The sequence below is a fragment of the Artemia sp. Qi Xiang Cuo genome, chromosome 1 (genome assembly GCF_049724085.1).
Source record: "Artemia sp. Qi Xiang Cuo chromosome 1, ASM4972408v1, whole genome shotgun sequence".
NCBI classification, from domain to species: domain Eukaryota; kingdom Metazoa; phylum Arthropoda; class Branchiopoda; order Anostraca; family Artemiidae; genus Artemia; species Artemia sp. Qi Xiang Cuo.
The window spans coordinates 8,427,927-8,451,783 of NC_142794.1; the positions used below are offsets into that span (position 1 = coordinate 8,427,927).

The window sequence follows — 23,857 nt, forward strand, 5'->3', positions numbered from 1 at the left end:
TCAATTTTATTAAGTGTAGTATCAAACAGTTTGTGGTAACGAACTGTAAGTAAGGAGCGACCCGGCTCAATAGTAACCAAAACTCTAAAAAAACGAAATTTTGATATCAGGAGATACATCAAAAGAATCAGATTTTTAGTCTGATTTCAAATATATAAGTTTTATCAACTTTTATTTTACCTCTCAACAGTGACTCGCCTGAGAAAATTTGGTTCATTTTTGAAAAAAGAGGGAAAGACCCCTAAAAATTATAGAACCTTAATGAAATTCACACCATCATATTCAGCGTATCAGATAACCCTACTGCAGAGGTTTCAAGATCATATCTACAAAAATGTGTAATTTTTCATTTTTTGCCAGAAGAAAGATCACGGATGCGTGGCTATTTGTTTATTTGTTCTTTTTCCCACGGGTAATCGTATTGACCCAGTGGTCCTAGAATATCGTAAGAGGGCTCATTGGAACGAAAATTAAAAGTTCTGGTGCCCTTTTTAAGTGACCAAAAAAAATGGAGGGCAACTAGGCCCCCTCCCACGCTCATTTTTTTCTCAAAGTCACCCAATTAAAATTTTGAGATAGCCATTGTGTTTAGCATAGTCGAAAACCTAATAAATATGTATTTTAAGATGAATTAATTCCCCACCGTTCCCAGGGGAAGGGGTGCAATTTATGAACTTTGCCCATTGCTTACATTTTGTTTTGGTTTTTGGAAATTATACAGACATTTTCAGGAAGAATTTTTTTCTGGGGGGGGGGGGAGGGGGGCTGGAAAAGGGGGGTACTCGGGAAAATCTTTCCGTGGAGGATGTTTCTTTGGGGTAAGGGACATTTCTATGAAGGGGGCGCCGGATTTTCAAGCATTATTTAAAAAACGATCAGAAATTAAATTAAAAAAAACAAGTAGGCTACTTTCAACTGAAAGTAAGAAGCAACATTAGAACTTAAAATGAATAGACATAATCACGTAGATGAGGGGGTTCTCCCCCAAGTCAATACTTCGCTCTTTACGCTACAGTTTTTTTTTTAGTGCTTTAAAAAGAGCTATATATTCTAATTAAAAGGCCTTTTTTATTATGTTGTTTTTTAATTATAATTTTTTTTTAACTTGTAACTTAAAGAGCGATTTTTTGAATAAGGGGATAACCCCCTAGTATAATTAATAAAATATACTTAATAAAAAAAAACAATAAAAAAAACAAGCGATACGGCTCAATAGTAAGCGAAACTTTTAAAAACGGAACTTTGATGTCAATAAATGTATCAAAAGAATGGCCTCATAATGCTGATTCTAAATATATGAATTTTATTAAGTTTAGTATTTTTCATCAAAGGCTACGAGCCTCAGAAAACTCCTGATTTTTTAAAGAGGGGGGAAACATCCCCTAAAAGTGAAAATTTTTTAATGAAAATCACACCGTCAGATTCAGCGTATCAGAAAACCCTATAACATAGGTTTCAAGCTCATATCTGCAAAAATCTGCAACTTTTTATTTTTTGCCAGAAGAAAAATATACGAACATTGAAGTTCGTTACTTAAGTTAATTTGTAAATTATGTCAGAACCAAATTTAGAGACAGCCATTTAGCAAAAGAAAAGTAAAATTTTTATGCAAATTTTGTTTACTTATTCAATGACGGCGAGCCAAAATAAAGCTGCATTAACTAAAAAACGATCAGAAATTAAATAAAACAAACAAGTTTTTTAAACTGAAAGTAAGGAGCGACATTAAAACTTAAAACGAACAGAAATTATTCCGTATATGAAAGAGGCGGTCCCCTCCTCAACGCCTTACTATTTATGCTAAAGTTTGACTCTGTCTCACAAATTTATTTTTAAAAAAAAAAAAAAAATTTCGCTTAAAGCGCGCGGCGTTTAGGAAGGGCCCGCCCCGGTCCTCTCCGGCCGAATTTCTGTTCGTTTTAAGTTTTAATGTCGCTCCTTACTTTCAGTTTAAAAAACTTGTTTTTTTAATTTAATTACTCATCAAAGGCTACGAGCCTGAGAAAATTTACCTGATTTTTAAAGAGGGGGGAAACATCCCCTACAAGGGAAAGATCTGCAAAAATCTGCAACTTTGTATTTTTTGGAAGAAGAAACATATACGAATATAGAAGTTCGTTACGTAAATTACGTCAGAACCAAATTTAGAGACAACCATTTAGCAAAAGAAGAGTAAACTTTTTATGCAAATTTTGTTTACTTATTCAATGACGGTGAGCCAAAATAAAAGCTGCATTAACTAAAAAACGATCGGATATTAAATAAAAAAAACAAGTTTTTTAAACTGGAAGTAAGAAGCGACATTAAAACTTAAAACGAACAGAAATTATTCCGTATATGAAAGGGGCTGTCCCCTCCTCAACGCCTCGCTCTTTGCGCTAAAGTTTGACTCTGTCTCAAAACTTTGTTTTTTAAAACAATAAAAAACTTTAGCGTAACGAGCGAGGCGTTGAGGAGGGGACAGCACATTTCATATACGGAATAATTTCTGTTCGTTTTAAGTTTTAATGTCGCTCCTTACTTTCAGTTTAAAAAACTTGTTTTTTTTATTTAATTTATCAAAAAGCTTTATATGCAATCAGTACCATTTTTTTAATATAATAAAAATATATACATTTCATGGTTAACAACGGCATGCTGATTTCGTTGTCGAAACTATCATTAAAACGACATAACCAACTAATTAATCATTGCACCATGATTCACAAGGAACATTTAAACATTCGAATTGAACGTTCTTGGAATGCTAACCTGTGGAGAATGACATCATCTCTTTCTAACATTACAGTTGTTGAGATTTTATTTCAAAGCAATTTTTTTTTTAATAATTGGGTAAGCATAAAAAGAAAGCCATAAAAAATGGAAATACACTTACGCATGCTGAATGGATGTGGCATGTTGCAGGCACGTATTCAGGAATTTTTCTCAGGTGGGGAGGGGGCAAATTACTTGATATTTTGAATACGAAGGGCCCTGAAAGTCAGGTAATTTAGGATTGGGGAGGGCAGCGCTCTGTGCCCCCTTCTCCTGAGTACGTGCCTTGGTTGTGTTTTAGAAAACAAAAATATCGTTTTGAATTTTCCCTAGTACAGGTTTCTTTTGTGAATTTTTATGTTTTATTGTTTTCCAATTATAATTAAGTGACCTTTTAATGGACTTAATGAAATAATGGCTATGATTCCGGTAATTTTTAAAGGAGTGTTAGAGGGTGCGTACTCTGTAATTTCAGTATTTTTTTTTAGGTCCATCACTTTTAGGCTACTTTTGATGGAAGAAGAAAACTAGCTACATTAATCACTCTCAAGCCTTGCAATCAGTTATTTGTTGGCAATTAAAATTAATCTATGATAATCTGTCGGATACAAGAAAGTATGAAAATAAAGAGCTAAGAAGCACTAGAAAATGACCGAAAACAAAGCAACATTTGTAAAGTGTTAAGAGTAAGGCTGAAATAGTGATCGGTGTAGTTCCGATTATGTTTGTCAGTTATTTTAGACATACACTTACAAATAAATTAACGATAAATTAAGACATAAAACTATTTTGAGGAGGCTGGGGTCCTTACTAGGGGGCATATATTGGAGGGGGCATACGTTCAAGCGACTTCCACCCTACGTAAAGGCCTCGTCTTTGGTACTGGATCCGATGTATCTTAGTCACAAGATACAGTTACCAATCACATAAGCAATAGAAGCACAACCATTAGAAGAGGTCATTAGACTAAATTCAAAGGAAATATGAACTGGAGGGGAGAGAATAAAGAGTGAAGCTCTGAACAGATTTGGGTAGAGGCTGAGCGTGGGTGTTTGCCTCAGGCGTCCTTGTGTTACGATGAGTCGTTACCAGTAGTAGCAGTAGTATTAGGATTAGTAGTAGTAGTAAAAGTTGTTGTTGTTGAGCTGAGAGAAACTGTCTCTGGTCTGAAATCTCACTAAAAGTTTTAACGATTTCCTCATATGACGATTTCGTATGAAGCATCGGACTTTGTAATTAATAAGTCATAGTTAAACTTTTGTCACAACAAATTGTTACATATCTACACCTTGATATATTATCTAATTAACCCAAATACATTTAATACAATTATTATTTTGGAAGGATCCATCAAACTGACCCATCCAATGAAAAGTTCTCTTAATATTCTCTATTGAAGGCATTCTTCAATATCAATTGAGATACATATATCCCCAACTGTACTTTCTAGTTGCATAAGCCTCTCAGCTGCCTTCTGTAGTTCAAACATTTCAGCTAATACAACCGTTATAAATTTCCTTATGCGGGGACATTTTACATCCTCATTCAAACTAGGGACATTCTGCTATATCACTATTCGAACCTCGATTTTTCAGGACTTCGTGAACTATCTATGTGACAGATTATTGCATTATTATAGTAAAACAGTACAATTCATTTTTACCCGGTTCTAGGCGTTTACCCCCCCCCCCTAGAAAATACCCCCCGCGGAAAATACCCCTAGGTAAAGACCCCCCCCCCCCCGAAAATACCCCCCGTGGAAAATTAGGCTTTCCAAATTTGAGAATTTTTATTTTTTTAATTGCCGTAGGGGGAAGGAATTTCGGTACTTGTGTATTATGCGCCACTCAAGTTTACGCTGTGTAAAACTTGAGAACAAACCGGTTTCTTCGTTAGTTTTTTTTCAGCTTAGGGCGAGACAAGACAAAGACAAGTGACAGAATATATGGGAAATATAAAATTCAAGCTATATATTTGCTCCTAAGAAGGGGGGGGGTAAAGTATTTGGACGGTTTGAATTAAGATAACAATTCTTTCTAGGTATTTTGACAACTAAAATATTACAGAGGAATAGCGAGGTATCTGGAAATTTTGTTAACTAAAAAAAAAAAAAAAAAAAAAAAAAAAAAAAAAATCAGTATAAAGTTAATATAATGTTTCACTTAAGTGTTTTTTCCAAGTGTTAAGTATTTTTTTTTTCAATGAATGTTTTTCCAAGTAGCCTATTAAGTACTATTATTTGGTTAATTTAGTGTTTCATTTAAGTGTTTTATGATGATCGTTGATCCAAGTTTGTTATTTTTGCCTTTCAATTATGTTATTTTACCGTGTTAATGGCCGTATATTTGGCTTTAAAATACACTTATCTATCTATTTAATATGCAGAATAATTGTACCAAACACATTTTGCATGCAGACCCGCTATGCTTCAACCCCCCGCCCCAATGTGAAAATCTATAGCCCAATTTTATTTCTAAAGTAACGAAGAAACTAGCGAAAAAACTGGTGTGTTCTCGTATTTTACACAGCGTAAACTTGAGTGAGTGGCACATAATACACAAGTATCAAAATTCCTTCCCCCTATGGAAATTAAAAAAATAAAACTCAAATAAAATTCTCAAATTTGGAAAGTCTTATTTCCCACGGGGGGGGGGGGTATTTCCCGGGGGTCATTATCCGCGGGGGATATTTTCCGCGGGGGATATTTTCCGCGGGGGTTATTTTCCGGGGGGTAATCGCCGGGGGGGGGGGGGTAAATGCCGACCACCATTTTTACCCTTTGTGGTAATCTGAAATAGCCTTAAGAATTTTACCGATTGGACATTATTATCTTTTGACATCTGCAGCTCTTTGTACGAAAGAAGTAATGAGTTGAAGGTATACATAATATCTAAATTTTTTCTCAGATCATGTTCCCATATTTAATGGTATTTCTCAGGGGACTATTCTAGGCCCTCTCCTTTTTTCCCTTACGATCAACACTCTTTCAACTCTTTATGACAATAGGTGGAAATTTGTCGATTACTTGACAGTTTTAGAGATGTCATAAAAACATTTTTAGCAACCCAATGGGCATACTCCAAGATATAGCCTGTGATGCCTCTTCCCTTGACATGACAGTTAACTCTTCTAAATCCGCAATAGTCTCAGTAAGTTTCCTTAAATCCTTTCCCCTTTTCTTCATCCTATTCCTCCAGAAACCTCTGTCACATCTCTTAAGCTCCTTGGTGTTACAATTTCTTCCAACTTGAAATGGGACGCCCACATGAATAATATCCTATGACAAGCAAACTCCTCGCTTTCCCTTCTTAAACTCTAAAACAAATTTGGTTTACCCCAATCACATTTATTACAAGTATACATTTCTTTTGTGCGTCCCATAGTAGAGTATGCTCGTCATGTGTGGCACCTTGACCTCTCGAATGAAGCAACACAAAAGATTGAAAACATCCAAAAGAGAGCTGTAATAATCATTTTCAAAGAGGGTATGGTACCATATTTGCATTTGTTAAACATTTCAAAACTAGAGACACTCGAGCGCAGAAGAAATAATTTGTGCCTCCGTTTTGGTAAGTCGGCACTTCTGAAGCCCCGTACCGCGAACCTTTTCCCTGAATAGCATGCACCTGAAAGAAATCGTCCTCCACGAACTGTGTCCCAGCCTATCCCCACCTTATCTCCCATTCCTTGTACCACCTCGCGATACAAAAAAATCTTTTATCCCTTTTTGTACTGACATAATAAATAATTTTTAATTTGTACATAACCAATGTCTTATATTGCCAGCGTAGCAAGTCTTTCCTAGCTTTTTATTTTTTGTTATTTGACTCGGAACGCGAATTTGGCCTTTAAAGGCTAGTGATAATTCATTTTTAAATAAATCTTATCTTATCTTACACCCTCCCAAACCCCTCTTTTCCCAAAATCGTCTGATCAGAATTTCAAGACAGCCTTTCTATTCAGCATTATGGAAAAATCCAACAACTATGTCTTCTAGGATGACATGACTCCCCAAACCCCTCGGGAAAAGGGCTGTAAGCTATGAAATTTGTCCATTGTTTAAGTATAGCACTCATTATTGAGATTTTCAGGGGGTATACAGTCATTACATATAGTATACAGAGATTTTCAGGGGGGTGGGGGAATTTTCCACGGGGAGAATTTTCCTTGAGGAGAGAAGTTTCCGGGGTGAACCATCCAGGGGAAATTTTACAGGAAGAACTTTGCCAGAATTTCAATATAAAATTCTTTTTATTTCTTTTACTTTCTCTTTGGCAACTAAATTCTACAGGTGGAGATATTCCGGGAGAATTGTCCGGAAGATATTTTCAGCGGCGTTGGAATGACTGGGATATTTTTTCGAGAGGGGAATCTTCCATTGGAGAAACTTTTCATTGGAGGAAGGAGATTTGCAAGAAACAATTTTCACGGACGGAGGAATTCCCGGCTTGATTGAAATAGGATCAGGTATTAAATAAATTAGAAGTATTTTTCAAATAAAGTATGCTAAGGGGAATTTTTCCCTGCTGAATTACCCGCAAGAAATTTTCCGGGCGGAACTTTAAGCGAAGATGGAATTATCCGGGGGAAATTCCCAGGGGAGGATTTTAAGCTTGTGTAACTTTCAATGGAGGAATTATTCATGGGGAGAGGATTGTCTATGGAGCGGGAGGTAGAAATTCTGGAATTATTTGAAAACCCATTAAAAATTAAATTTAAAATATGAGGGGGGATGCCTCCTCCCCAATGCCCTGCTCTTTACGCTAAAGCTTTTACTTTTTGTCCTAATTATTTAAGAACCACTACTGAAACCCATGGGCAGTTTTTAATTAGAATCAGAAGCTTTTTTAAAGTACTAAAACAAATTTTAGTATGAACAGTTGGGTAGTGAGGAGGGACAGCCCCCGAATACGGAACAATTTATGTTCGTTTTAAGTTTTAATTGCTGTTTGTTTTAAGTTGTGTTCGTTAAGATTAATGAGTTTATGAGTTTTTCTACAGAGGATTGTTATTTGGATATTTATTTCATTGTGCAACAAGTGAAATTGTGTACAATACTGTATATCGCTGTGAACAATTTGCTTTGGATAATATTAAAACCGTTGCTATGGATGCCAGAGTACGATGAAATAAACGTTTGCAGGTTTCCACGGTCCATCGCCCCCCCCCCGTCACGAAGGTGATTGCCAATGCCATCCGTGGGCCTGCTCAGTAAAAAATAAATGATTTTTTATTTTTTCTTGTTTTTGTCTTCAAGATGCCCTTTAAACAGTTTGATCTAGCACTAGCTCATTTCCAAGGATTCCTGTTATGGCCAGTCAGGGTCCTGCAGATCGTTAAAGATAGCAAAGGATGAGGAACCTTAATTGTTTTCTGCTCCGGAGATCATAAGGACATAAGACTCACTGAATAAAGTTTGGTATCGTATGAAGTTAATTTAAAGGAAGCGTCGTAAAAACGGGAAAGGGAGTAAAGTTTGCGTTTGAAGAAGCTAAAACTCTCCCGAAATCTACAAAGGAAGCAAATCATACGCTGCACTCAAAATCAGCGAGCCAGCGAGCTCGTCATCTCAGCTGTTGGAGAAAATTGTTGCTAGCGAGGATGAGATTGCAAGAACGCAAAAATCAATGATGGAAAAAATTACTGAGAAAGTTTTATAAAAGTACGGGGATAAACAACAGAAAAATGGGGATTCCTTCAAACAATCGTGTCAGACAATAATTAGTGAAATCTATGCCACGGTGTCCCTTGAGTTAACACCAAATTTCCGAAGCTTATTACAGTCTTACAAAAGTTTGAAAGCTGAAATTCAAAGGGTTGGAAAATCACGTGGCACAGATGGAAAGTAGAATCGAAGATTTTGAACAAGAAAAGCTCCTAGATAGCCTAGTTTTAGACGGTGTGAAGCAGTTACCGGGTGAAGATTTGAAAGCAAGAACAGCGAATATCATAACGCAAAAAATGGGAGTTACCGGTTTTTCGCAAAATGAGATCCAGAGTATTTACCGTTACCGTTTAAATAACTCCACTGCACAAGGCCAAAGAGATATTGGACAGGTGTTTGTGAAATTGAGAAACAGTGAATTGGCAAGGAAAGTTATCAAGAGCAAAACTAAACTTGCTAAGTCGGGCATTTTCGTGTCAGAGGCCCTAATGAAACGCCGTCGTGACATTCTGAATACGCCAAGGGATAGTTTTGAAGCGCGAAATGTCTGGTCTGATTGTGGGCTAAGTCTTGCAAAACTCCTAGCAGATACCATTGCTCGCAGGATTCGGTTAATGGCGGATTGCTTTTAGTTGGTTGTGATTACTTTGTTGTTTTCATTTATTGTCTATCAATGTTTTGTTCTGTTTTCATTTATTATTCTTATAATTATTTATCTGTTCCTAGAGCTCAGCTGCGGCTTTTTTCTTTTTTTTTATTATTTTTATTAATTTTTTTCACAATGAGAGCTATGAATGTGTTTACTAGATATAATATGTGTGATGTACTAATCAGTACCACATCAAGGTTAAGCCGGTTGGAAAGCTACCAATTTGATATTGATAGTTATTTACTTTCGGATGTGTCGTGGAACTGCCACCTTACTTCTTCGTATGATGAGATTTTTGATTTTATTTCGAAATGTCAGAATCCCATGTTATGGCCCTTTGTGAAACTTTTTTGAGCCACGAAAGTCCTCTCTCGTCTTTTAGTTTTCCGGGTTATCAGCTTGCCGCGTGGAGTAGAGCTTCAACGAACCGCGCAGACTCGGTTTGATAGTAAGTGATTCACTTAAATGGAAGCACAGGGATGTTTGATGTCTGGAGAGCTGGGATACCAAATGGACTCTTTTAGTGGCTTTTGGACACTTTTTCACTCTGAAGGACACCGGGACACAATTGGGTCAAAAAAGGCAGCTTTTTGAAAAAAAGACACTTTTTGGACATTTTTCCAAATCAAAAACCAAATGCCTTTATTTCTTCTTTTTTTAATAAATACAATTGCTTTTAGTTTGTACTTTACTTTTAAGCTTTGGTAACGTCTCGGGGATTTTTCTTAGACGTTGTTGCGCCCTGCGCGAACACTATTTATCAACCAAATAGGAATAGGACCTAAAGTCTTAACCAATGTGGTATACTAGAACTATCGAATCCATCTTTTTCTTTTATCTTACGGTTGAGGTTTGTCATCAAGTCGGTCAACTTCAAGGACCCACCTACTGCTGGTGGCAAAGTCACCAAGGCCGCTGAGAAGGCTGGAAAGAAAAAGTGAATGGCCATTCCGTGCTGGCACGTTCCGCGTAAATCCCTATGGCGTGTAGCCGTTTGCATATGGCTATTGTTACACTGCTGTCATAGAACGAAAGGAGTTTCGCAGAAAAGCTGTGTTGCGGCTCAATTTATAGCCGCTAGCGAATGTTTCTGTTTTATATTTTATACTTTCAGCTGTGACTTTTTGTCAAACGCTGGTCGCCAGTTTCTATCGAGTACAACTCAAGCGAATTTATTTCAATCAGCTTTGTCTTCTCACTCTTTTAGTTTTTTAGTTCTTGAAAACGTCATTTTTGCTCAGGGCTACTTCTAAATGTTCAGAAAACGGCAGGATAGAGGAGCTGTTAAACGATTTTAACCCTTGACCAACCATTTGGCTGAGTGGTTAAGGTGATCGACGTCTTATGTTTAACTATAAAACCATGTAGGTCAAAATAAACATTTCGTTGTTACAGCCGTTCGGACCTTGTCGCACCCAAAATCCTTAATAGCTACCGAAGATCAACGACTCGCATCTTTTTCACATAACTTATAAAATGAATCTCTATGATTGGTTCTTTCCTTTTCGACTAAGATAGGTAGTGGTATCGATAATCGATATAAAATTTCGCTCTGTTGACATTCTCATGACGATTTGTTTCTGCCATCTCTTCAAATTGGACTATCACTAAACTCAATTTATAGGTAGCGATAATGTAAAAGCTGGAAATACCTGCAGAACTCATGCAGGTAACAGACTGCTAGGTAGCAGAACTAAGTAGGACGAACTTCACAGGTTTTACGGCACTTTTTTCACAGGTTTAAAAATTTATAGTGGCAACCCTGTATTTTGGCTAATTTTCTAGAGGGACACTAAAAGTGTCCTTTTTTTGCTGATTTGGACACTTTTGTCCCTAAAAGTTTTAGCAACCCTGCTGGAGAGAAGGTAAGAAAGTAACCTTTTCAATTGAAATTGAGATTGATATGAGGCTTGGCGCGAGGAAAATTATCCTATCAGTAGTTTATACGTCTCCAAGTGCGTCGTATGACGATTTCACAGAAGGTTTCCAAAGTCTTCTAATGATGGTTCAGAGGTCACGGCAAGAGTTTTTATGCATGGGTGATATTAATTTTGGTCTTTTATCTACAGGTGGTTGTAACTTAGATTTTTTTAAATTTTATGGTTTCTAATGATCTTTTTCCCAGAGTAACAATACCTACTAGGATCACGGATCACTCTGCTACCCTGGTTGACAATTTGTTTGTCTATTCAAAGTATATCCAAAATGCGTTTTCTAATATTGTAGTGAATTCGGCGTCTAGCCATTTCCAGCAGCACTTAGTCTAGATTTAAAACTGTCACGCCAGAAAAAGCAAAAGAAATTTGTTCGAGATACTCAGCCTGAAAACATTCGGTTGTTTAAAGAAGAGATGAGTACAACATCTTTTGAGTCTGACTGGAACCAGGAAAACCCATGTAAAGCTTTTGAAAAACTTAATAGCATCATAACCACTGCATATGATAAAACTTGTCCGCTGAAGACACTCAGACAGAGACATAATATGTCGAGAAAACCATGGGTTGATGAACAGCTAGTGAACTTATTTGAACAGCGAGACAGTGCGTTTCAAGATTGTCTGAGACCTTCAAATGAGGAAGATAATGCTCATTTTAAACAGATTCGGAATATGGAGAACTCACTAAAAGGAAACAACTCGGCACTTTTTGAGAAAAATAAAGCAGATCCGAAAAGAACTTGGAAAGTTATCAATGAACTGGTTAACGGGCCTCGAACAACTCAAGACACTCGAACTGAAATCGAAGAAATGGTTGTAGAGGATAGCTAAGAGTTGTGTGACAAGTTTGGTGATTATTATATCAATATTGGAACGAAGTTACAAGCGGAAACTAGAAATCCCCAAGCTTTTGTGAACGGCAACTCGTTTGCTGGTGAGCGAGGCGTGGGAATAGAAATGAAATGTCTTCCCTGTGATTCAGCTGAATTAACAAAGATCATCAGCTCGATTGGATCCAACAGTAAAGGGTTGGATGGTGTTAACCTGAAGACTATTCCATTAATTCTGGTGTACATTCTTCCTCTGCTAGTGCACCTAATAAATTAATCAATGTAAAAGGGAGTTTTTCTTAAATTATTGAAAACAGCAAAGATTCTCCCTCTCTACAAAGGTGGATATATCGAACGGGAGGCCTATTTCTATTTTGCCAATGTTTTCGAAAGTTTATAAAAAATCATCCATGGAAGACTTTATGATCGCTTCACGAGCCTGCATGCATTGTATGATGGTCAGTTCGGATTCCGAAAGGGTAATTTGACTTCGCATGCTGTACAGCATCATTTAGAAAATGTTAATTTAGCTTTAGAAAAGGGTGAGTATTGTATTAGTATTTTTATAGATTTTAAAGAAGCGTTTGACACCGTTGATTTCAGTATTTTATTGGATAGACTAAGAGATTTGGGTGCATAAGGGTGATGTTTGGATTGGGTTAGTTCGTATTTAAATGGTAGGTCAGTGAGGGTAAATCTAGGAGAGTAGTTTTCTAGATTTTTTCTGTTTCATGTGGAGTCCCTCAGGGTTCTGTTTTAGGACCCCTGTTGTATTTAGTGTATGTCGATAGTATACAGATCTACATTCCCGGTGCGTCTATGACATCTTTCACCAATGATACAGGACTTGTTGTGGCAGCGAAGACTCTTGAAGAATTGGTCCAGAAAGCAAACAGAGCTCTGCAAGGGTTGAGTGAGTTTGTAGGAACTAGCTTACTTAGCATTAACGCGGCAAAGAGTAATCGTATCCTGTTTAATCGGACTGGTGTATCTCCAAATCTTCCCAGTGAAATAGGAGTAAATGGTTCTGTATTAAAGCAGGTTGAGGAAGTGGATTCATTCATTCGGTACCTAGGATTCATTCTTGACCAGAACCTCAGCTGGAGAAGACACGCTGATGTGGTTGCGTGTAAGGTAGCGCGTGGCCTTGGGATTTTACGACGTTTTCAACATTTTTTACCTTCTCATATTTTAGTTCTTTTATATTACTCTTTGATTGCGCCGTATATAAATTATGGATGTAGGATTCGCACTAGTAATTTTACGTGCAATTTTAAACTAGTGCAGATTCAACAAAATGAAGTAATGAGGTTAATTGGTAAGTATTATACAGGAGTTTTAAGTTTAGAGTCGATTTTCAGGAAACTTAGGATTTTGAATGTTGCTCAAATCAGAGATTTTCAAATTGGTATTTTTGTGTTTCCGAGTTTGAATCGTTTTGTGCCTGATATTTTTAATATTTTTTTTCGTTTTAATTCATTTTATCACGAATATGCTACGAGAAATGCTGAAGACCTGGTAAGTGAGCCAAGAAGTACGGTTCGCTCTAATCATGTGGCAAAGCACACGAGTCTGGTGGTCTCGAATACCTTTTCAGATTCAATTCGGAAAGTGCAAAGAGTGCTGCAATTTAAAAACCTGTTAAAGAAGCTTCTCTTTGCGGGCAGTTGTTCAGTGTGGGACAGGATTGCGAGAGAGGACAATTTAAGTATTTTAGTTTTTTTCTGTTATTAAATTTTTTTTAATTTATTGTTCTGTAATTATTATTAACATCTCTTTTTTTGTTCTTTCTTAGCGTTTATTTAAGTAATGGCTTGGTTAGTTGTATAATTTAATAATTGTGTACTGGTTACGTTTTTTAAGCATATTTGTGCTTTGTTTGTAACCAGTCATCAATCCGGCATGAATTATATTTAATAACGATGTTGAATCCTTTTTTTGTGTGACAGCATTGCCTCTGAAACTGAGAGGATATAAATTTCATTTTGATTGGTTTGGCCCGGTTTGGCTACCCTGGAATTTTCAGTCGACAGCATTTTGGGGCCATTCAGACCAAAATCCTATTGGCAGACATCTGCACTTTAATGGGGCACATGAAATAATTTTTAAAACAGAGGATGCCATTTCATTTATTTATCTTGACCTTTCAAGTCTACATTAAGAAGACATGAAGACATTTTTCTGTCGTATTTTTTCTATGGGTGGATTGTTTGGGTATTTATGGGGGAGACCTCTTGGGTTCGGTTGCAACTGAGGGTGACTTTGTTCTACTATAATTTCCTTTAATTATACAATTGGTGGTGAGCCAGTTTGTAGTTTATGTAAAGTGTACCAGATTATCCTTGTTATATAGCCAGCGTTGGTATTAACAACGTATGAAAACATTCAATGGTGGTATCAAACAGTTCGTGGTAACGAACTGTAAGTAAGGAGCGACCCGGCTAAATGGTAACCGAAACTCTAGAAAACGGTATTTTGATACAAATAGATACATCAAAAGAATCAGATTTTAATGCTGATTTCAAGTATATACGTTTCATCAAGTTTAATCCTACCCATCAAAAGTTACGCGCCTGAGAAAATTTGGCTCATTTTCGAAAAAAGGTGGAAAGACCCCCTGAAAGTTATAGAACCTTAATGAAAATCACACCGTCATATTCCGCGTATCAGAGAACCCTACTGAAGAGTGTTTTAAGATCCCATCTACATAAATGTGGAATTTTGCATTTTTTGCCAGAAGAAAGATCACGGGTGCGTGTTTATTTTATTTTTTTTCTCAGGGGTGATCGTATTGACCCAGTGGTCCTAGAACATCGTAGGAGGGCTCATTGGAATGGAAATTAAAAGTTATAGTGCCCTTTAAAAGTGACCAAAAATGGAGGGCAACTAGGCCCCCTCTCATGCTCATTTTTTGCCCAAAGTCACCTGATCAAAATTTTGAGGTAGCCATTTCGTTCAGCATGTTCGAAAATATTATAAGTATATCTTTCAGGATGACTTAAGCCTCCGAAGGTCCTGGGGGGAGGGCTGAAAGTTATGAAGTTTACCCAATGTTAATATATAGTATTGGTTATTGGGAAGTATACAGACGTTTTCAGGGGAGATTTTTCCTGGTAGTGGGGGGGGGTTGGTCGGGGGTTATATGGGAGGATCTTTCCATGAGGGAAGTTTTCATGGGGGAAGGGACATTGCTATGAAGGGGACGCCGGACTTCCCAGCATTATTTAAAAAAAGATCAGAAATTAAATATAAAAAACAAGTTTTTCAACTGCAACAGCAGCAACATCAAACTTTAAACGAACAGAAAACATTACATATATGATTGGGTTCACCCCCTAGTCAATACCTCGCTCTTTAAGCCAAAGATTTTTTAGTACTTTCATAAGAGATATTTATTCTAATTAACGGCCTTTGTGATTAAGCGGTCATTTTTAAAGAATTGGAACAAAATTCGAACTTTCGCTTAAAGAGCAAGGTATTGACTAGGGGGCAAACCCACTAATATAATTATTAAAAATATATGAATATAGAAGTTCGTTACGTAAGTTAATTCGTAAGTAACGTATATTTATTACTAATAAAAACGTTCGTAAATAAAATTAAACAAGCTTCGAGAAAGCCATTTAACTAAATAAAAGTAAATTAATATGAAAATTTTGTTTTAATTATTCATGAACGGTGAGCCAAGAACAAAACCTGCATTTATTCAAAAACGTTCAAAAATTAAATAAAAAAACTATTTTTTTTTTAACTGAAAGTATAGAGTGACATTAAAACTTAAAACTAACAGAAAATATTCCGTATATGAAAGGGGCTGTCCCCTCCTCAACGCCTCGCTCTTTACGCTAAAGTTTGACTTTGTCAACACTCTATTTTTTTTAAACAATGAAAAACTTTAGCGTAAAGAGCGAGGCGTTGAGGAGGGGACATCCTCTGTCATATACTGAATAATGTCTGTTCGTTTTAAGTTTTAATGTCGCTCCTTTCTTTCAGTTAAAAAAACTTGTTTTTTTATTTAATTCTTAATCCAGAGGCAGAACTGTGGCTAGTCATCAACAACTGTGGCAGTTTGTGTCATCCGAGTCGGGTCATGGGTTTTCCTTGTGAAACATTTAAAATTTTGTAACATTATTTTTGTCGAGTCGCCCCCTCTTTTGCGGGTGAAGTTTAATTTATAAATGACCAAATATTCATAAGCTTAAATATTTTTGAAGGGTAGCTTGAAAATTAATGCTTTTACATATTTGAAATCGGCATAAAAATCAGCTTCTAAAAATTTGTCTTGTCTGTGTTGTTATCAAAATTATATCTTTCAGAGTTTTGGTTTGTATTGACAAGGGAAGCCTCCACCATACCGCTGACTCCCATCCGCCATCAGAATCCATCCATCAGAATGCCACGTGTACCGCAAAGTTCCGCCACGCGTGGCAAGCGCCATTTGGTGTGCATAATTTCTGAGAGAGAGAGAGAGAGAAAGAGAGAGAGAGAGAGAAAGAGAGAGAGAGAGAGAGAGAGAGAAAGAGAGAGAGAGAGAGAGAGAGACAGAGAGAGAGAGAGAGAGAGAGAGAGAGAGAAAGAGAGAGAGAGAGAGCAGCCCCTTGACCTTCACTTGACTAAACAACCTGACCTTCACTTGTGCATCATTACCATGAAATGTGGGAATATTATTAGACCACTTGGTTCAAAAAGGATACATTGTTATCCAAGATTCTATTTCTGGGGGGGGGGATAGGGTTATAAAAAAAAAACTTTAAAAACCGTATCAGAAACGTGTTTATATGCATTTTGTTATGATTTTATTAGCAAGACAACAATTTCGAGGGTGAAGGTTTAAACCCTGAGCCCTCCCCGGTGGATACTGCCTTGACTGTGGAACAGCAAAGGCGTAATTTGCTATAGATAAGGGAGGGAACTGCTCCCTCTACATCTCAGTTTGCTCCCCTTTCTACCCAGCTAAAATTTAGTGTCATCAAAAATCTTGTCAAAACTAAGATAGGCCTACATAATTCAAACATCCAGAGAAACAGATCCGTATTTTTTAGTGTAGGCCTACCCTTGCCTTTGCGGTAGCCTATTATAAGGCTCATTTGGTCATTTTCAATTGACTAATGAAAATCGGCTCCTAATTTTGCCTACCCCCCCCCGCCCCTGTTGAACAGCAACGAAAATTGGCGTTTAGAAACGAATTATTAAAAACGAAATTCATACCCGGCAATTATTGTAACACAAGAATAATTTTCATCTTAAAAAATCTTTTCAGTGATGATATGCAGAGAGAATCAGCTGGAGAACCTGAAACAGCCATTATTGTTCAAAAATTAGACACACCTAATATCATTTGCATTATCTCCTGGTTTGGGCAAAAAGTGTCAAAGTGTTATCATTTCTTTGCCAATTTAAATAGAAATAAACAACCATTCTCTTAAAACAATATCTGTCTATGGGTCAAAAATTTAAATAGTAAGTCGTTCCAGTGGTTCGAAACTGAAGTCAATTTTTTTTTCTACAGTATTTGCTTTAAGGGGGGTGTCCACTTAAAAAATCGTATACATCATGCGGCAGAACTGTATCCAGGAGGCTTAGGCGGTTTGAACCCCCTCCCTGAAATGTTTGTGAGACTCGTAAAAAGGTAACAAAAATGAATATAAAAAAAAAGTTCTGGTACGTTTTTCACAAAGAAGTTATTTTTTGTACCCCCGAAAAAATCCTTTTGTAATTCCCCCCCCCCCCAAAAAAATCCTTTTGTAACCCCCCCCCCCCCGAAAAATCCTGGATACGGCCTGGCATGTGGCACTTTCCACGCTTGGTGCAAATACTACCTGTTTCGCGAGAGTTTGTCTAAGTACCGTGCAGTGTGTGCAAATAGTGGTAGAACAAGTTGCATTTCGATGTTATGTACACCAGATGTTGGAGATTGGGCAATCCCTTGGTGCTTTTTAGGACGTTCAGACACACTGGTAAAACGTGCATTTGCGATGTCAAACTTTGGGTGATTTCGGACAACTAATTATTCTGTCAGGAAAATTTCCAGAGATTTGAAAAATTCAGGGATAATGAAAGTACAGGTTCTAATAGACTAATACCCAAGGAGGTCTTACCGTAAAGCCCAGATTTTTTTTTTTGTCTTTATTATTTTTCGGTGTTTTTTGTTTTTTAAGAAATAAAATAATTAAACAGAGGTAAAATGTAGGACATGACGCAAATATAGTCAGTTAGGACTATTTGGGATTGAAAGTTAAAGGTCAGTGGTAATATATTTCCGGGCTAAGCATACGTTTTTACAGTCTGGAGGCCCTTTTCTTCTAATGTTTGAATCCTCCTGAGGAAATTTCCAAGACAGTCTCCCTCGGAGCGGGACAAAAGAACAGTGTTTTCTACTTTGACGAATTTTTTTGGAAGATTGGTTACATATTGAGCGTCGCAAAGGTTGTCCCCAAAAATGAAGAATATGCATGATTGCTCAAACTACTCCCAAAAATAGGAAAATAGGCGAAAACAGGAAAATGGGCTGAACTAATAAATTTTCCAAAAATTTCTGGCATATAAAATGTTTTTATATGCTGTAAGCTTATCCACAGCACATAGTTGTCAGCAGAGTCCTTCCTAGGGTAGGTCCCCCAAGCCTTAGCCCCATCCAGCTACGGCGACAAAACAGGGAATGGGCTGAACTCATAAATTTTCCAGAATTTTCTACTGACCCATCACTTAAAAATCTTAAGTAAGTTCCTGTACTTTAAGATTATTCTCAGCAGATAGCTGTCAGTCCCATAAGTAAGGACATTTGGGCACTCCTTGTTCCCAAATTCTCCAAATTTTCTTCTTTTTTCAGATCTTCCAACGCATTTCACCCATTTAAAGATTTTAAATATTTTTATTTGCTGTAAGCTTATCCAGAGCACATAGTTATCAGCAGAGCCCTTCCTAGGGTAGGCCCCTCAAGCCTTGGCCCCATCAATCTACTGCGCCTGGGACAATGACTCCAGTTGCCCCCCCCCCCCTTGAACGGCCCCTAAGTAGGACACTACGAAACTCCTAGTTCACACAATACAGATTTGCAAAGATATCTGTGATTGCTGGGATTTCAAAATGACATACATGCTGTGTTTTTTATTTTGCTTGTTTTTTAATATTATCTGATCATCCTTCCACTAAAAATGCTATTTTGGTAGCAGAGCCAGATGGGACTTCATTCCTTATATATTGCATTTCTTCTACTTGAATGGAGGCTGAATCGAACAACAATTGACGTTCTTTCATCTACAAGTTCAATCCGTAGCTGGAAAAGCCTTTTTGACGATTGGAATACTAAAGGAAATCCAAATCACCCCTTCCCCCCCAGCCTAGGAATATTGCTCTTTTGTGAAATTCAAAATTATGAACTGTAAGGTATGAAAGACAATAGCAAAATAGGTATCAACTCTGACCAAAAATTCAAATTTGAAATAAAATTCAGCTCAGATCCTGGGAACCACCCTCATAAGACAAAGAAAAAGCTGAGTGTAGGCTATGTCCAACATTTTTTTTTTCAATGTGGGTTTACCTGTCAAAACAGGTAGGGCCATACCGAGGACCTTACATGTAGGGATGGGATGGACGCTTAAGCCTGAGCATACCCTCTAGATTGCAATTTAAGATGAAGGTCTATTCCTTGAGATTTTCCTTTACTTAACTCGGCAACTTTCCGAGATAGCAATAAGCCACTATCCCAGACTCATTGTGAGGGAATAGCCCTAGGACTAATCCGTAGATGATATATCGCAATTAATGGTTGATTACAGAATACGGTACTTGTGTATTATATGGTACACACTCGAGAAACGAAGTTAGGTTAATCCTAATGTAATATACAAAAATATGATGAAAATACAATACTTTAGTAACAAAATTACAAAAACTACAAAAAAAAATTAGGTTAGGAGGGGCCGCACAGAACGCATTATGTTAAATACATAAGCCAACCCAACCAAAATACAATTTCCATATATTAAGTATTTAATAAAAATTACCTACAACTTAGATTTTAACTGAGCCTAACCTAATTTTCTTCAAAAACTGATAGGCATAAACCGGTTTTTGTCTGATCTCTAGATCCGAATTCTCAAGTTCGTACCATATAACACACAGGTAGGCTACCCATAATACTTTGCAGGTCATAAGAAAACCTTCTAACAGTTCAAAGATGTTCACATAATATATTAGAAATAAAAACTTACTTTTAGTCGAAACGTTTGCTCAAACGGTAAATTTAACTTCTTTCCTAGTTTTGTTCCGTTTATCCTACCCTTAGGAACAACATACACAGTTCTCACATCCAATGCTCCTAGAAATTATGAAAAATTAATATCCGCGGCAGAAGCGTGACTATACATCCAAAAAAACACATAATGATATCAAATGACCATAAAGCACGTATCATTTTCTGACACTGCACACTCACTCGCATACAGCCAAGCATACGAAAAGTCATTCTCTTGTTCGATGCCAAGCGGATCTCTTCTGTTGCTTAAGGGTACCATTGTGGTGCAAAAGCCATTATTTTCTGAACATAACCACAAGTACCAAAAAAGAACAATATTACACCTATAGATTATACCGGAAGTGGGACCATCTTTAAGTCACCCAGCCCAAATCATATTTACATATTTAGATTCGATGCCGATTTAATAATCAAGCAACTATCAATCGTTTTCTGCTGTACTGAAGGCCCACAAGCTGTTAATTGACTCTTTTTTAGTGACAGGAGATCGTTTGCTCCCGAGAGATTTATTATGCCGCAAAGTGAGAGTCGACTGATGCTGAATGACGTTCTTCTCAAAAGACCTAATGTGGAACTGAAATGTGGTTTTTAAATTCGAAATGACAATTGATCTAGCATTTTTGTAAAAGCAGCAAATAATTATGCAGTAACACGTAGCCTAAAATTAATTTTACATCCTCTTTTATACGTCTGAAAGATAAATTGAGAGATTGATAACATAAAATGGACGTGTAGCCTACAAATTTATTTTGTATCAAAGGTGAATGACCAGCGAAATAATACATAAACGTATACACAAACACAATATATTTTTTTTTTTTTTTTTTTTTCTTTTAATTTTTTTTTTTTTTTTTTTTTTTTTTTTTTTTTGATATATTTTATTATGTTTATTTTTTTATTTTTTATTATTTTTATTTTTTTTTTTTTTTTTTTATTTTTTTTTTTTTTTTTTTTTATTTTATTTTTTTTGATTATTTTTTTTTATCATTATATTATTTTTTTATTTATTAATATTTTTTAGTAATATTTTTAAATATAATTTTTATAATGATGTTTTTTTTTTTTTTTTTTTTTTTTTTTTTTTTTTTTTTTTTTTTTTTTTTTTTTTTCAGGGGTGGACGAATGTTCTGGGCTCGGGCTCCTCGCAGAAATTTTTCCAGAGTTTGGGGGACTACTCATTCAAATAATCAAATAAAGCTCTGTGTCAATAAAAGTCCACCCCCTCCCCCTGAGGAAACCAATGCTCATGCTCGTATATATTATGTAGCCTATATATGGTTCACGAAAGGGGGAGGATTTAAAAATCTTTTATAGTAAGTAAGTATTTTGGTCAATTATGTCTATGTTTTAAGTTTTGACAGTTACTCCATTACAAAAAGTAATCTTTGCAAACGACTATGTCTTGATTGGAAATGTCTACAAAACTGCAACTAAAAAAGGTACACAAATACACATTTTCCAAGTCTAGTTGAATCTATGAAATGTATAAACATGACAATAATCGACAAAATTTGTGCGTCGTGGCATGGTTTATCTTTTACGAAATAACACATCGAATAACAACACATAAGGTAACTTTTCTGGGGGGAAGGGGGTCTCTTCTACCAGCCCTTTGTACCTGAACCTAGCTTAGAGACAGCCCTACTTAAGGTCCCCATAGACATAGGGCTGTAGATTGAACGAAAGGTATAAAAAGCTCTCAATAATAAGTGGTACGCACAACTTGAATCAACAACTAATTATATATACTGTATTTACAAACGTATCCCGTAACCTCGGGGATCATGTTATATTGACAAGCTTTAATATTGTACACTTTCCACGAAATACACGTGAAAAATGATAAGAATATTGCCACGATTTAAAAATGCTAAAAACCATAAGTTTTCGATAGATTTTTGTCTCATCAAAAATGAAATAAGTCTGATATATATATATATATATATATATATATATATATATATATATATATATATATATATATATATATATAGTATATATATATATATATATATATATATATATATATATATATATATATATATATATATATATATATATATATATATATATATATATATATATATATATATATATATACGTATATATATATATATATATATATATATATATATATTTGGTATTATAATTCCTTTCAGGCTTTTTCCAAAAAACAAAACCTTTTTATAACTGGATCTGGAAAAAAAAAACCTGATGACTAAAAGAGAAAAAATGAGAAAGTGTCGAAATTTATGCTTAATTCATAAACTGATCCTTCAACGCATGGACAAGCATCCAGTAAAGTCAATTAAAAAGTACAGACCATGATTAACTGATAAAATGCTTTAATTCCATTAAGCTTTATGTATTCATTTGTTGCTAGAATATAGGACCCAATTTTATACATTAAGTAGCAAGTAGCTACATTTCATGCATATCTTAGAAAACACACACAAAGTCAAAACAGGGCAGTTAGCCATCCTTTGATAAACAATACATGTATAGTGGACAATATTTTGTTACAATCAGATTTTTATGTAAGAACATTTAATGATATGAAACTCTATTTCAACACATAGACTTGCATAATTCTAAGACTTGGAGGCAGACTTAGACGCATTTGCTGCGTTGACTAATGCTAAGTTCAACACATTAAAGTTGAATCAGTAAAGAAAGAATTGTTTTCCATGTATTATTTTGTTTTCTTTGAATATACAGCCTTACCCTGGGAATAAAAGACACCTCATAGGTTTTTGGCAACATTTAGAAAAGTCACTATTATTCTACTAGAATTATTTCCTGAATGGGCCTACGAGTCCCATTCATTGTGTCCGAAGTAAGTCAGTATGACCAATTCCGCCCTTTACATGTCTGAAGTGTTTTACATCTTCGATTTTTGATATTCTATGTTTTTCAATTTTGCGATATTGATATTTCGATATTTTCCATATTTTTGAAGTTTTAATTTCAAATTGCTTGATTGATCCTTACGTCACTAATAAATTAATGATAATTTCAGCTGCTCCTGCCTCTCTTGTTCAATTCTTTGCCTCCAATAAGGATTGGACTCCTTATATTGGATTAAATAAAAAAAGCAAGTTTTTTAAACTGAAAGTAAGGAGCGACATTAAAACTTAAAACGAACAGAAATTATTCCGTATATGAAAGGGGCTGTCCCCTCCTCAACGCCTCGCTCTTTACGCTAAAGTTTTTTATTGTTTTAAAAAATAAAGTTGTGAGACAGAGTCAAACTTTAGCGTAAAGAGCGAGGCGTTGAGGAGGGGACAGCCCCTTTCATATACGGAATAATTTCTGTTCGTTTTAAGTTTTAATGTTGCTCCTTACTTTCAGTTTAAAAAACTTGTTTTTTTTATTTAATTTCTGATAATTTTTTAGTTAATGCAGTTTTTATTTGCAAAAAAATTTTAATTTTCTTTTGCTAAATAGATGTCTTTAAAAATTAACTTACGTAACTAACTTCTATATTCGTATATTTTTCTTCTGGCAAAATACAAAGTTGCAGATTTTTGCAGATATGAGCGTGAAACCTATGTAATAGGGTTTTCTGATGCGCTGAATCTGAAGGTGTGATTTTCATTAAAATTCTTTCAATTGTAGGGGATGTTTCCCCCCTCTTTAAAAAATCGAGTAAATTTTCTCAGGCTCGTAGCCTTTGATGAGTAACACTAAACTTAAAAAAAATTTATATATTTAGGATCAGCATTATAAACACATTCTTTTGATACATTTATTGACATCAAAATTC

At 35.8% G+C, this 23,857-nt stretch overlaps 1 protein-coding gene across 1 annotated transcript in view; it reads right to left on the reverse strand.

Annotated features, from left to right (window-relative positions):
- LOC148955981 (uncharacterized) overlaps positions 1-20,597 on the reverse strand; it is a 97,394-nt gene extending 76,797 nt beyond the window's left edge. The window contains exon 1 of the mRNA XM_089088758.1: positions 20,048-20,597. The gene's annotated coding sequence lies outside the window, so the exon portion shown is untranslated. The remainder of the gene's footprint in view (positions 1-20,047) is intronic.
- Positions 20,598-23,857: the final 3,260 nt, after the last annotated feature.